This window comes from Ovis canadensis, chromosome 2 (assembly GCF_042477335.2).
Source record: "Ovis canadensis isolate MfBH-ARS-UI-01 breed Bighorn chromosome 2, ARS-UI_OviCan_v2, whole genome shotgun sequence".
Classification (NCBI taxonomy): Eukaryota; Metazoa; Chordata; class Mammalia; order Artiodactyla; family Bovidae; genus Ovis; species Ovis canadensis.
The window spans coordinates 24,996,240-25,012,807 of record NC_091246.1 but is presented as its reverse complement, the minus strand read 5'-3'; positions in this window follow the sequence as shown (position 1 = coordinate 25,012,807).

Here is a 16,568-nt window from a genome sequence, read left to right as displayed (position 1 = left end):
TGAGAGAAGGAAAGCTATCAGCCATAAGGAAACACTGTTTATGTGTCCTATTGTTCATCCCATGTGAATAGAAATTGCTTCTGACCTTCCTTCCTAATAGGAATGGAAAAGAATGCATCCATCAGAATAGTGGCTGCATACTATGTACCTGAGTCCATTTTAATATACTTTTTCATATATACTCAGTTTGGCCCAGCAGTTTCAACTAAGGCTACTATTTGGTAGATCTTGGAATATTCCTCTGGCATTCCCCAGAAGTAGTTTGATGGTTGTTGGGCATGACTGGTAAATGGGGATGTGATTAGTGATCACCACTTTTGCATCTTCTAGGTATCTATCATTTTCCCCAGGATGTGATACTGTTTAACTTTACCGCTCTCTTCACTGAAACAGGATGATTCTACTTGGCCTTCCTCAACGTGATAGGTCTTATTCCACAGGCCTATTGTGAAAATTCTTCCAACCATCCATTTCAAAATCATACCGTCAGGGACTTGTGAAATGCCTACCAAATGGATTTGCAGGCCCAGTGGACCCATCGTGAGACTGACTTGGAGCAGAGGTTCATTTGTTTCCTGGAAATTTCCACTCTGATAGGAAGGTCATAAAGATGCTTCAGATTTTGGTTATTAATGTCAACTCAGGTCCTGGGCCCCAAAGTCTTTAAAATGGCATGGTCTTCTCTTTTCCCCTAGAGTTAACTGAATAAAGTGTCACAAGTCAGTTTAGAGAAGGATTAGCACAGGGGTCAACAAACTTTTTCTGTAAAGGTCTAGCATGTACGTATTTTTGGCTTTTCAGGCTACATGATCTCTGTTGCAACTATTCACCTTTGCTGACATAGCACAAAGCAGACATAGGAAATATGTAAATAATGGGAGTGACTGTGTTCTACTGTTATTTACAAAAACAGGCAGTGGGCTGGATTTGGCCCATAGGCCATAATTTGCCGACCCCAAAGCCCTCTGCTGGCCAGATCCCCATGTCTGCCATCCCAACCTCATTGTTCATTGTGATAATTGCACCCACCTTAACTTGGGCAGTTCAGCACCTCCACCTAGTTTCTGTTATTTTTGGATCCTATTGTTTCCATTTCTATCAGAGAACTTCATTCTGTAACAGCACTCTGCTCCTGAGCCTCAGATGTCTTTAAAATGTCTCTTCTGTGGGAATGTGAATTGATACAGCCACTATGGAAGACGGTATAGAGATTCCTTAAAAAAACTAGGAATAAAACCACCATATGACCCAGCAATCCCACTCCTAGGCATATACCCTGAGGAAACCAAAATTGAAAAAGACATATGTACCCCAATGTTCACCACAGCACAATTTACAATAGCTAGAATATGGAAGCAGCCTAGATGTCCTTCAACAGATGAATGGATAAAGAAGCTGTGGTAATATACACAATGGTATATTGCTTAGTCACAAAGAAGGAACACATTTGAGTTAGTTCTAATGAGGTTGTTGAACCTAGAGCCTATTATACACAGTGAAGTAAATCAGAAGGAAAGATAAATAACATATACTAATGCATATATATGGAATCTAGAAAGATGGTATTGATGAATTTATCTGTAAGGCAGCAGTGGAGAAATAGACATAGAGAACAGACTTATGGATGTGGGGAGAGGAGAGGAGAGGTGGAGATGTACAGAGAGAGTAACATGGAAGCTAACATTACCATATGTAAAATAGATAGCCAATGGGAATTTACTGTGTATCTCAGGGAACTCAAACCAGGGCTCTGTACCAACTAGAGGGGTGGGATGGGGAAAAAGATGGGAGGAAGGTTCAAGAGGGAGGGGACACATGTACACCTATGGCTGATTCATGTTGATGTTTGACAGAAAACAAAATTCTGTAAAGCAATATCCTTCAATTAAAAAATAAATTAATCACCTCTGAGCTCCTTAATGATGCCTTTCACAGGGCATTTCCTACTGATTTTGAAAGAACTTCCTTCTGAATTCTTGCATGGGTCCTGTTTGACTGGTGGCATTCCCAGCCTTACTTTATATCCACTCTACTATGTGACTTCTCCCAGCCTGTTGATCTCTTCTGCCACTTCTTGCCAAGGTGGGGCTGGTATTTCCACATCTGTTAGTATGGACACTTTTTCAAGCTTCCAAGAAACCTCCATCAGAAGGTCAGCATCATATCCTTGGGTCCTCTGACAAGATGTTAGGTCCTAGATCAGGTTTCCCAGGTGGTGCAGTGGTAAAGAATCTGCCTGCCAATGCAGGAGCCACAGGAGACATCTGTTCAATCCCTGGGTTAGCCCTGGAGTAGGAAATGGCAACCCACTCCAGTATTCTTGCCTGGAAAATCCCATGATCCAGGGAGCCTGGTGGGCTACAGTCCATGGGGTTGCAAACAGTTGGGCACAACTGAGCATGAGCATAGATCCTAAATCAGGGAGATGGTTTCTATACTAATAAACTCTTCTTATCCAACTTTGTGTTCCCCTTTTCTTGGGCCAATACCCAGGATCCACCTACTAGATTCTCTTCTGTTTCCTAATGGTTCATGTTGGTGAGACTCCCCCAGCTCCTGAAGGTCATGGCCTCTCTCCTCCTTTGCAGTGCTTCCCTGGCCAGATGAGACTATGACTTGACATTCATTATTTGTCTGGTGACCAGGAGGATAGAGTCCCTTAGACTGCAAGGAGATCAAACCATTTGATCCTAAAGAAATCAATCCTGAATATTCACTGAAAGGACTTATGCTGAAGCTCCAATATTTTGGCCACTTGATGCGAAGACCTGACCCTTTGGAAAAGACCCTTCTGGGAAAGACTGAGGCAGGAAGAGAAGGATGTGATAGGATGAGATGGTTGGATGGTATCATGGACTCAAAGAACATGAGTTTGAGCATCTCCCAGAGATTGTGAAGGACAGGGAAGTCTGGCATGGTGCAGTCCATGAGATCACAAAGAGTTGAATGTGAATGAGCAGCTGAACAACAACCAGGAGGATAGGAGTGGTAGATCCTGAGAAAGCCATGTGATATCTTGCATTCTCTTCCCCAGTATCTGACTCTACTTAGCCACTGATAAGTTCAGTTCAGTTGCTCAGTCGTGTCCGACTCTTTGTGACCCCATGAATCACAGCACGCCAGACGTCCCTGTCCATCACCAACTCCCGGAGTTCACTCAGACTCACATCCATCGAGTCCATGATGCCATCCAGCCATCTCATCCTCTGTCGTCCCCTTCTCCTCCTTCCCCCAATCCCTCCCAGCATCAGAGTCTTTTCCAATGGGTCAACTCTTCGCATGAGGTGGCCAAAGTACTGGAGCTTCAGCTTTAGCATCATTCCTTCCAAAGAAATCCCAGGGCTGATCTCCTTCAGAATGGACTGGTTGGATCTCCTTGCAGTCCAAGGGACCCTCAAGAGTCTTCTCCAACACCACCGTTCAAAACCATCAATTCTTCGGCACTCAGCCTTCTTCAGAGTCCAACTCTCACATCCATACATAACCACAGGAAAAACCATAGCCTTGACTAGACGGACCTTAGTCGGCAAAGTAATGTCTCTGCTTTTGAATATGCTATCTAGGTTGGTCATAACTTCCCTTCAATGGAGTAAGCGTCAACAATTGCACTGCTACTGATTGCCAAGGGCTATTATCAATGATGAGATCCTTATCAACAGCTGAGTGACAAGTGGTCTTTATCCAAAATATCATGTTAGATCAGCTTCCTAGGACCACTCCTCATGTGTACTCTCTTGGAGTGAGTTCTTTGGGAAAAGTATTCAGTAGCAGGGTTTTAAAGACAAGAGATTTATCAGGGAGTGCCCTCAAGAACACAATCTGTAAAGAAGGGAGGGAAACAGCATTGAGCAGAGTGGGAAGTTGAACTCGACTTGGTTGCAGCAAGATGTCAGTCTGTCTAAAGGGGAACTGGGACCAGCACTGGTTACAAGGTGCCCTGGGGTTCAGATCCCAAGCAAAGAGTCTGCCCTTGTGCAAGAAGCCTTGTTTGGATGAGTTCAATTCCTGGGAAGAAACTCAGCAATGAGATATCATCAGTCCTAGAGACTGGGAAGTGAAGTCTCCATCCCCGAAAGAAGTGTTCAGATGGCATAGCCCAGTGTCTGCTGCAGATGCCTCATTCTTTACAGGAAGGTCCAACAGGAGAAGGTCTCTATCTTCCTCTGGAAATTGCCATGCCAGGATAAGCTGCTTACAATGACGCAACCTGTATTGTTCCCATGAAGGAAGCTGCTCGTGGCAAAGCTGAGGATGTCAGAGACAGAGAAAACCTGATCCCTGTGATTCTGTTGCTGGAGCTGGAAGGTCCTGCTGCTTGAATAGAATTAGTTTTCTCTTTCTTAAAGAGGCAATCATTGTGACTGCTATGGTAAAGAACAGGTGGCACTAGTGGTAAAGAACCCGCCTGCCACTACTGGAGGCATAAGAGACGCAGGTTCGATTCCTGGGTCGGGAAGATCCCCTGGAGAAGGGCATGGCAACCCACTCCAGTATTCTTGCCTGGAGAATCCCATGAACAGAAGAGCCTGGCAGGTTATAGCCCATAGGGTCGTAAAGAGTCAGATGTGACTGAAGCAATTTCCCGCACACATACCCAGTTTCAAACTTGAATTTACAGAAAGTTCAAATGATGGATGGAAGAAATGGAAGAGAGAATAGGCAAGAATGATTGAATTTCTTTCTGATCATGGTCTTGCATTTCAAAAGAAAATACTAAAATGAAATAGGGAATGCTATTGTTGAAATATATTAATGTTCTTTTCTTTTTTTGCATCTGATCTCACTTCAGTCTGCCAAAAGCATTCATTTGCACCAGCAATTGAATACAAAAAAGAATGATTCATCATCAGACTCTAACATCCAGAAAATAATTTTCAAATCCACAGAAAAACATTCATTCTGAAAGCCAAGGATTTTCAATTTTTTTTTTTTAAGTTTCCATTAAGATCCAGATGTGGGTAATGTGAGATTCAAATTTAGTGTTAGCTAGGGCTGGAGAGACAAGGATGCGACACAAAGTAAAATCTATTGTTACAGATCTTCATGAAGAGAGATGAGATAGAGACAGAGGAGGAGAGAGAAAGAAGATGGGCAGAGAGACATCTGCATCCCATCTTTTCTCCCAAGGTACTCAAGGACGTAAGGGAGCATGGTAAGTGGATGAAAGAAAAACTCAAATCAAAGACACATTCCCCATTTGGAACCCCTGGTACTGCTCACTCATCTGTGTGCGGGTGATGAAATGAAATAGCTTAAATGTAGTGAGATGAATGAGATTAACGTAGTGTCCTTGCTTCCTCATACGTGTCCCCTAAGGGACTTAGACGTTCCTTTGTGCTCTGGAAAAGAGATGCAGTTGGCCTCAGGGAGGTTATGGGCCACAGACCCTAGAGATCAGTCAGAGACATTCAAGGATACCAAGGCCTGAGGATCAATAAGAAAGGCTGGAAATGAGGACTCCAGTGAAAGTGTGGACGAAACACCCCAGGGAGTCAGATGAGACTAGAGTTCATTGACAAGCCACAAAGAAGAGAAACCAGGTGAATTTCAAGGCCATCAGATCTAATGCTCTATCATTTCTGTCCATACAATCTTCCAGGCAAGAATACTGGAGTGGGTTGCCATTTCCTCATCCAAAGGATCTTCCCAACCCAGGAATCAAACCCATCTCCTGCATTGCCTACGTTGGCAGCCAGATTCTTTACCACTGAGCTACTTTGGAAGGCTTTTCCTATCACTAGGGGGTCTAAAAAATATATTGCCCACTGTTAGACTGGAGAGAGGAATGAAAAAGAGGAATTCTTGAAGAAACAGTTTCTCAAAAGAGACTCTACTCTCATCAAAACGATGCAATTTAAATCTCAAAAGACTATGTTTTTAATTTACTTGAAATTATATTTTATTATTGTTCAACATTTTAAAATGTTCTTTTTTATTCACAAAAGTAAGATGCCATCATTGCAAAAATTAGTTCATTTGGAAATTAAGAAAAAAGTTAAAGAGGAAAACATGTGGCCTGTGCTCTCATCCCTATTAACATTTTAGCCTCTCTGTTTTCTCTTATGAACATTTTAATTTCTTATTAGTTTTTATTGTGGTATAGTTATTTTACAATGTTGTGTTAATTTCGGCTGTACTGCAAAATGGGTCAACTATACATATATATTATCCTCTCTTTTATTAATTTTCTTCCCATTTAGATCACCACAGAATATTGAGTAGAGTTCCCTGCGCTATATGTTCGGTTCTCATTAGTAATCTATCTTGTGATGTGAAGTGAAAGTTGCTCAGTCGTGTCTGACTCTTTGCAATCCTGTGAACTATAGCCTACCAGGTTTCTCTACCCATGGAATTCTTCAGGAAAGAATACTGCAGTGGGTTGCCATTCTCTTCTCCAGGGGACTTTCCTGACCCAGGGATCAAGCCTGAGTCTCTCACATTGCAGGCAGATTTTTTACCATCTGGGCAATGGAGGAAGACTCCATACTATCTAGTCAGTTCTCATTAGTTATCTATTTTATGCATAATAGTATACATGTTGAGCCACCTTGGTATCCATACATTTGTTCTCTACATCTGTGTCTCTCTTTTTGCTTTGCAAGTAAGTTCATCTGTATAATTTTTCTAGAGTCCACATATAAGCAATTTATATGATATTTGTTTTTCTCTTTCTGAAATACTTCGCTCTATATGACAGTCTCTAGGTCTATCCACATCTCTGCAAATGGCACAATTCTGTTCCTTTTTATGACCCAGTAATATTCCATTGTATTGAATTATTTTGGTTTCCTCAGGTTTGCCCAGGAGTAGGATTGCTGTGTCTTACGGTACCTCTATTTTTAGTTTTTTTTTTGTTTTTTGTCTTTTTTTAACTGGAGGATAATTGCTTTACAATATTGTGTTCGTTTCTGCCATACATCAACATGAATCGGTTTTAGGTGTACATATGGAAAGGAGAAGCAGGAACAGATTGAAAGAGTAACACTGAAATATATGCATTACCATATTTTTAGTTTTTAAAGGAACCTCTACACAGTTCTCCATCCATAGACGGAGATAGACCTCAGATATGCAGATGACACCACCCTTATGGCAGAAAGTGAAGAGGAACTAAAAAGCCTCTTGATGAAAGTGAAAGAGGAGAGTGAAAAAGTTGGCTTAAAGCTCAACATTCAGAAAACAAAGATTATGGCATCCAGTCCCATCACTTCATGGCAAATAGATGGAGAAACAGTGGCAGATTTTATTTTTGGGGGCTCCAAAATCACTGCAGATGGTGACTGCAGCCATGAAATTAAAAGATGCTTACTCCTTAGAAGGAAAGTTATGACCGACCTAGACAGCCTATTAAAGAGCAGAGACGTTACTTTGCCATCAAAGGTCTATCTAGTCAAGGCTATGGTTTTTCCAGTAGTCATGTATGGATGTGAGATTTGGACTATAAAGAAAGTTGAGTGCCGAAGAATTGATGCTTTTGAACTGTGGTGTTGGAGAAGACTCTTGAGAGTCCCTTGGACTGCGAGGAGATCCAACCAGCCCATCCTAAAGGAAATAAGTCCTGTTCATTGGAAAGACTCATGCTGAAGCTGAAACTCCAGGACTTTGGCTACCTCATACGAAGAGCTGACTCACTAGAAAAGACCCTGATGCTGGGAAAGATTGAAGGCGAGAGGAGAAGGGGACAACAGAGGATGAGATGGTTGGATGGCATCACCGACTCAATGGACATGAGTTTGAGTAAACTCTGGAAGTTGGTAATGGACAAGGAGGCCTGACATGCTGCAGTCCATGGGGTAGCAAAGAGTCAGACACAACGGAGCAACTGAACTGAACTGAACTATACAGTTCACAGTGGCTGTATCAATTTGCATTAAGACAGGATATTTTAAACATGCATTGTACTGTCTGAGTGCAAGGGATTCAGGCAGCACCCTGCTTATATCCCTTCAGGCTGTATCAAACATCCTGCAGAATCCCCTCCAGCAGGAGTAGGTCTGAAATGCCAGAAAACCAAAAGGTCTCAGGAGCAGCCCTCAGCGGGATGGTCAGGAATCAACATGTTAATATCCAGCTCCTCCCTCAGAACTGGGTAGTTCTGAGCTCTGAACTACCCAGCTGTGAGGGAGTTCTGAACTACCATGGGATAGTTCTTAGCATACATGCTACACAGGCTCCCAGAACTCCCCAGTGGTGCTACGCTCCTGTCCCCTTGGTGGTTAATGTGCTAATAACACACATCTCAGTAGCTACCTGCCCCTCTCAGCTTCTTGGCATTTCCCCTCTCACATAAACTGCTTGCACTTACGTTTTCTGAGTTTTCCTCTGGGAAGCCTAGGCTAAGATGTTTGAAAGCCATCACTCCTTTACCTAGTGAGATGGGAGCCCATTAGGACCATTAGATCTGCTACTATCAAAAGAAGCTATATTGGCTTTGCACACCCAAGGCAATGAGAATAAATCTTCACAGCATTTTTTAAAAGCATTTTTTACATTGCAAAAGCATCATTCATTTAGGTAACAAAGATTGATTTAGTTCAAATTCAGTTCAGTTCAGTCATGCCCAACACTTTGAGACCCTATGGACTGCAGCACACCAGGCCTCCCTGTCCATTACCGACTCCTGGAGCTTACTCAAACTTATGTCTATTGAGTCTGTGATACCGTCCAACCATATCATCCTCTGTTGTCCCCTTCTCCTCCTGCCTTCAATCTTTCCCATCATCAGGGTATTTTCAAATGAGTCGGCTCTTCGCATCGGGTGGCCAAAGTATTGGAATTTCAGCTTCAGCATCAGTCCTTCCAATGAATATTCAAGACTGATTTCCTTTAGGATGGACTGGTTGGATCTCCTTGCAGTCCAAGGGACTCTCAAGAGTCTTCTCCAATACCACAGTTCAAAAGCATCAATTCTTCGAATTAGATATAAGCAGTTATGTAGGTCAATTTGGAATATTCTGTAGTAATATGAAACTGGAATACACAAAATTCTCATGACTATATTCAGTCCTCTTCCCCATCATTGTCTTCTGACCTGATCATTTAAGCCCATATGCTCTTGCTTTTCTATTCACATCTGATAAAGTATCCAACAAAATAGTCAATATTAAGTATAGAAGTTCTTTAATGAATAATACAATCATGCAGGACTTCCCTGGTGGTCCATTGGTTAAGAATGCATTGCAGGGGATGTGGGTTTGATCCCTGGCTGGGGAACTAAGATGTTACATGGCTCTGGGTAACTAAACCCATGTACCACACCTGGAGAGTCCACGCACTCACTGCAGGCCACAACTAAGGCCTGACAAAGCTAAATATATACATAAGTAAATAAAAATACAATCATACAATGCAGAGTCATTTATTACAGATCCACCCTGTGACAAATTCTCTGTGAATGAGTGAATGAATATATGAATGGTGGGGTCTCTGCTCTAAGGATTGTCATCCTGTAAGCATTAACTTAAATTGATTCTGTGTGACAAGTGCTCTAAGAGGAGACCACAGCAGAGAGAGAGAAGTTCCCCTTGAGGCATAAAGATTTGTTAAGGGAAAGAAGACATCAGCCTATTTCCACAGTTTCACTAGAAAGAATTATTCCAAACCCAGTGGCCTAGACAGTAAGCATTTTATTTTTCTCACTCATAGGTAAGTAGACAACGGTTTGCTGGCTTTGGCTCAAGGCTATGGCTTGATTCCAGGTCTGTTACATTTCTCCTGCTCAATGAAGCATTGTCTCACTGTGAAAAAAAGAGTATAGTATCCAAAAGAGCACACAGAAATCTGCAGTGCCTCTCCAAGTACCAGAGCTGGCACTCTGTCACTTTTGCCTGCATTTCACTGGCCACAGCACACATCTGGCCAGTCCTAAGGTCCCTAAGATAGGAATGTAAACTGCACACCAGGGGTAGAAGGAGGGCTGGATATCTGTGTGCATAATCCAATATGTCCCAAGGATTGATGGAGGGAAAAAAGCTCCAGACAGAAACAACAATGAAACACCATTACTCTCACATGTCCAGGTCATTTGTTTAGTGGAAACATGTGTAGACACATATCAGCAAGTCTCAGTCATCCTTTGGTCTACTGCAAACCAATGAGCGCCACATCAGTAGATCCCAAAAGACACTGAAGTAGCTTCAAAAGTCACCTGGAGGGTCACGGTAGCAGAAATAGGGGACCATCCCTACTGTGCTCTAACTTCATTTGCAGACCTTGAAGACCAGGATTTTCAGAGAATCCCAATGTGGTACAATAAAAAATACACATTTGCTTGTTCTTCTGCTTCCTGGAACACAACTCTTAAAACCCTTGAATCTCCAGGGTGATAAGATTGGTGCAATAACTGGGGCCCCTGTGTAGCTTCAAGATGGGGGCTATTTTCCATAAATACCACAGCATAATCCAAGGGTTAGAATTTTTGACTCCAACCCCCTGACTTCTCCCTCTCCAGGGAGGGGAGATTGAGTTCAGTCACCAATGTCTGAAGATTTAATCAATGCTGCCTAAATAATGAAATCTACATGGTGGTTGCTGGTTTAGTGGCTAAGTCATTTCTCACTCTTGTGACCCCATGGACTATAGCCTAGCAGGTACTTCTGTCCATGGGATTTCCTAGGCAAGAATACTGGAGTGAGCTGCCATTTCCTTCTCCCAGGGATCTCCCCAGCCCAGGGACTGAACCCAGTCTCCTTCATTGCAGACAGATTCTTTACCAACTGAGCCATCTGGAGCAATGAGGTTCAGGGAGCTTCCAAGTTAGTGAATATATCAAGATGCTGAGAAATCATGGATGCCCTGAGCCCCTTCCCCACGCCCTGGCCTACATATCTCTTCCTTCTGGCTATTCCAGGGTTGTATCTTTTATCACAAATTGGTAACAGTAAGTAAAACACTTTCTTGAGTCCTGCAAGTTGTTCTAGCAAATTATCACATCTAAGGAGATGGTTTCAGGAACCCTCAGTTTTTAGCCAGTTGGTCAATTCAGGTGATAACCTGGGATTTGCAACCCGCATCTGACAGGGAGCAATCTTGTTGGACTAAACCCTTAACCTGTAGGTTCTGCACTAGTTCCAGGTAGTTAGTGTCAGAATTGAATTAAATTGTTACACACCCAGTTGTGTCCACAGAGAACTGGAGAACTACTTGGCCTGAGAAAAAAACCCACACATTTGGTGTCAGAAGTGTGAGTAAAAACAACTAAGAGTTACTTTATGAAGGTGAGACTTATGAATGAGGCCAAGGAGAGAAGTGGGTTCAGCAAGACAGAGGGTGGCCCTGATGGAGACAGCTCATGGCAAACAGCCTTCTCATTTTCCTACACCAGCCAGTGAAATTCCATGAGCAGCCAAATCCCGGATATGGAACACAGAGGCATGTTAGCCGAGACAGCAGACTCGAAAACTTTGTAAGCAAAGGTGATTTCTCTAGAATTGTCTTTTTGGCTGACATCTCAGCCTCCCAGCCCCTACCTCTGTGCCCCTACAGCCATCAGCCACCTCACAGGACAGTAGTGGCTGCAGATTGACAGTCAGTGAGTGAAGGAGACAGGCTCATATCTTGGCTCACTGAGTGCAAAATAGCGTGATTTTGACAGCTTCTTGTGAATCTCTCAGCATCTGAACTCTGAGGACTGGATCATTCAATGTGTAACTTGTGTTTTAATAGCCCAACCATTTTTATTGGACATTCATATGGGGGCTTCAAATAGACCACAGACAAAAGCTTAGCTACTGCAGTTTGAAGAGTGTTTGAGAACGCTGAAGTCCTGAGCATTTCATCTCACTCTTCTCTCCAGAGTGATGTGTATAGAATTCCAGGGAACTCTGGGCAGGACACATGCAAAGATGCATGGGAAAGCTGGTGCTTAGTCCCCTTCCCACTCCCACCCTGGGTCAGGAGTTCTGATGGATGGAATGCCATGACTGAAAACAAGCTAACAGGTCTGCAACTTACTCTGAAATTTAGCAACAAATAAGACACATTGATGAATGGATAGTGGAACTGATAGAGAATAAAGCACACACTGTATAGCAAAATGTTGTTTTAGGGTGCAGGGAAATGGGTCTTCACTATAAAATTATTTCAGCTGTCAATAGCATTAGTCGCTCTTTCATGTCTGACTCTTTGGGACCCCATGGACAGGAACCTACCAGGTTCGGTATCCATGGATTTCTCCAGGCAAGAATACTGGAGTGGGTTGCCTTCCCTTCTCCAGGTTATCTCCCTGACCCAGGGATCAAACCTGGGTCTTCTTCATTACAAGCAGATTCTTTACCATCTGATCTACCAGGGAAGCCCTCAACTTGTCAATATTTTTGAAAATTTTCATAATAAAATGTTGTGGGGAAATCTGAGCAGTAGTCATTTCAGAATATGTCTTACCAAATGACACCAGCACCCCTTCTGCTCAGGGAGGAAGGAGATGAGCTTTGGGGAGAAAGGATCCTGGGCGCCCACTCAGCTGGGAGACACGGCTGCCACTCTTCATTCTGCTTGACTTAACACTTCTGCTTTGGGGAAAGGATTGCTCATGCCTTTGCCTGAAGCTCTAAGCCTCTTTTGAGCTCTTGTGTGGGGGAAGGGGGCAGTCACAGCATATTTTGCTGGACTTATCTCCTGGGATCTGTGCTCAGAGCCTCACCCCTCTGGGCAGCTTGCCTGCCTGCGTTCCTAGCTCCACATCCCCTCTGTTGGAAATCTATCCTTCCAAACCCTCCTGGATCATTCTTCAACCCCCAGGGCAGAGGGCAGGGGCTGTTTCTCCATGGAACAACTTTTTTTTAATCTTTATTTTTTATATGTAAATTTATTAATTTTAATTGGAAGTTGATTACTTCACAATATTGGATTGGTTTTGCCATACATCAACATGAAAGAACTGGCGTCTTGGTTTCAAAGATGCTCTAGTGTAATGGCAGGCTCTTTCTATTCTGCCCCTTGAGGTCCTGTCCCACCTCATCCACATATGCCACAAGTCACACTTCTCACACAGAGGGAGGAACAGAAGGAACTAGTTCAATACTCCTCATAGTCATTTTTATGTACATCGCCCTGTGGTACCAGTGTTAACCAAGGCATCAATTGGACACCATTTATTTTTCTGAACACATTCCTTTCACAGGGACCAGCCTTTCCTCAGAGTCAGAATATTGATGTGACTGTCTCTTCCAGGGGCAAATGGATGGGAAATGAATTTAAAGTTGTCCCATAGACTGCGGATGATTTAAGACCCTGGGAAAAAGGCTCCTAACAGAGACGGAAATCAGGGCAGAGGTGGTATGCAAACAGGAGCAACGCGAAGGACACTGGTCAGCAAGACAGAGCGAAGAGCAGGCCTTACACGGATATGGCTGCGGTCTCGGGACAACTTTAAAATTCATTTCCCATCCATCTGCCCTTGGAAGAGACAGTCACATCAATATTCCGACTCTGAGGAAAGGCTGGTCTCTGCGAAATGAATGTGTTCAGAAAAACAAATGGTGTCCAATTGATGCTTTGGTTAACACTGGTACCATAGGGAGCTGTACATAAAAATGACTATGAGGAGTATTGAACTAGTCCCTTCTGTTCCTCCCTCTGAGTGAGATGTGTGACTGTGGTATATGTGGATGAGGTGGGGCAGGACCTCAAGGGGGCAGAATAGAAAGAGCCTGCCATTTACACCAACGCATCTTTGAAACCAAGACTCCAGTTCTGTAGGTTCCAAAGTTAAAGGAACCTCAAGGATCGTGAGAAGTAACTGTACTCTGAAAAGTAACAACTCTGGTAATGACTCCAGACCCTTGCAAAGTGAAAGGTCTATATTAAGGGAAACAAACGTCTCAAATGCCCATCCGTATAGCCCTGGGTTAAAAGTAAGTCGAGGTGGATTGGGAACAGTCAAGGAAGCCAAGGGGACAACCAGCTCACCAGGAATGTGAATAGGATAATGATTAGAAGGCTGAAGTCCCATATGGCTTTGAAGGTCCAAATGGGTATGCATTAAATTTAGACTTAACTCGACAGCCAGGGACAGCCATTAGAGCTTTCTGAACCATGCAGTACCCAAGAGAGGCTTCTGGAATCTGAAAGGAAAGGATCTATATGGAGGAAGAATTGGCCCCTAGGGGTTCTTCATGTCCAGAAAGCACTGTGTGGTCTGGGGAGCTCTCCATCCTGACCAATCTGGTGGTTGCCGACTGCAGGAATCATGTTACCTGGCCTGGGTGTGCTTGTCCAGGGACAGATGGTAGGACCAGAAACCCAGAAACCAGCGTGGGAGAGTCAGCAGGGCCTGGTCTCCGAAGAGTCAGAGCATAAATCCCCATGGAACGTGAGAGATGAAAGGGAGGCTGCTTGGTTAGCTCCAGAGTGATATGATAAGCAACAGGAGATAAACAGTTACTGGATTCACCAAAGCCCCCTGCCAAGCACCACAGCCTCACCATAGTCAGAACAACAACAGACCCCTTGCCTCCGGTGAGTGCTGGAGACCTGTGAGCCGCACGTGTGATGCTGCATGTGAGCAATCCCCGACAAGGAACTGCAAATGCCTAACAAACACAGCATTTCCAATGCGAATAAGATACAAACAAACAACATAAACACAGCTGAAGGGAAAAAAGGGCAGGGTGATGGCGGAGAAAGGAATGAGGCAGGATTTAAAGCATCAGAAGCACTCAGATCCTTGTTACAAATTTACATTCCCATTCTAGTGCCCTTGCCTGCCATTCTAAAATCTGAAGTCCACTTCCCTGGGGAAGGAACAGGAAGGTACTCAGCTCTTGGGTATTAGTGTAGACTTTTGTCTTCTGAAATGATTTGGAAGTTTGTATTTGCTTTCACTTTTATTTTCTAGTTAGAGAACTTGAATGGTCATCTGATTATCGAAACACCCAGAGCCCCAAACCTGCTAACTTTTAACACCATTGCTCACCTTTCTGCAAAGCCAAGGGAAAATGGAACCATGCTCAGATGATATCAGATTTGAAATTTATCAACAGCTGCTAAATACTTCCAAAAAAATCAGTGTCTGGGCTAAGCCTGCCCCATGAACTATCTCATTAGTCCTAGAGGCAGGCACTATAACCACTGACATTAATAGATAGAAGCAAAGCTTGGGAGATGAATTTCCCCCAGGTAGTGCAAGTAGTCTATTGCAAAATTAATTCTCAGGCAGTCTGGCTCTAAAGTAGTAAGTGTAACAACTAAATCCATCGCAGCCACACTGCAGGTGTCTCTAAACGTAAAAACATGCCAGGATCTCAGAGGAAGCTCCACTGCTCCTTACTAAGAAACCGAAAAGGCAAAGAGAACTTCTGATTCATGTTGTATCTGTACAATTCTTTATATAAAATAGGCTTTATTAGTTTTATAGCAGTTGGCATATATTTAACATTTCTTAAAAATCATCTTCAAGGAAAGGCTTATTTTCAGAACAGCTCATTCGAGGAAATGTCAAAGTTGCAGGTCTGTAAATCACTGGTAGCATCACTCTAGCAAGCAACTCAGGTTTTTTGTCCAAAGCTTCTAATATTGTTTATATTATTATGAATATTAACATATACACATACTGATACTATGTGTATATATTTTCCACAGTATAAAAGGAATCATATCACTTCACTTTATGAAGCATGTAAAACCCCCAAAACAGTTTTGTTGTTGTTTTTTTTTTTTTAGTGGGAGGTGGACTTTTTACCAACTAGGCCATCAGGGAGGCCCTAAATATAGACAGACTTCTTTAAATAAAAATTGTACAGGTAAGATGCCTACCAAAAAAAAAAAAATCAAGTTATACAGTTCATTATAAGAGTAATCCCTGGAGACTAAGTCAGATATATAACAGAAACACAAGATTAAGAATTGTATTAATATAATGCCCCACATCAATAAGTAAAATGATATATTGACATGATAAATTCTGAAAAAAATAAACTTAATAGTCCTACTTTTTAAAAAATGAATAAATTATGACTATAGGAATCTTCCCTTAAAATAGCAACAGCAACAAAAAAATAAGCTCAAGCCTACAGTTTATTCATTTGTCTACATGCCCTCCTTCAGGGGTTTTTCCTAACCCAGTGATCAAACTTATGTCTCTTGCATTATATCTCCTGCATTGCAGGCAGCTTCTTTACCACTGAAACACTGTGAAGCCCCTAAATTAATGCACATTTATTCATTTGTTCCATAAATGTATATTAAGCTCCAGGTATTGTTGTGGGTGCTCAGGATACATCTGTGAGCAAAATAAAGATCTCTGCCCCATGGAGATTCATTCTTGCTATGAGGGGAGTCAAAAAAGAACAGATGATAACTAATAGGTATAATATGCACATAAATTATATAATACCCATGCTAGTAATCTATTGCTATGTAATAAAACCCCTCAAACTGGGAGGCTTAACAAAAGCAATATTGTTACCACTCATGATTCAGGGGGTCAGCTGGGCTCAGCTGAGCAGTTCCTCTGCTCCACATACCATCACTGGTGCCATGGGTATTTGGGAGCTCTTGGAAATGCATGTCCAAGGTGGCGCACTCTTATGGATGCTGGTGGATGTAAGCTAGCAGGCAGAGCTAAGCTG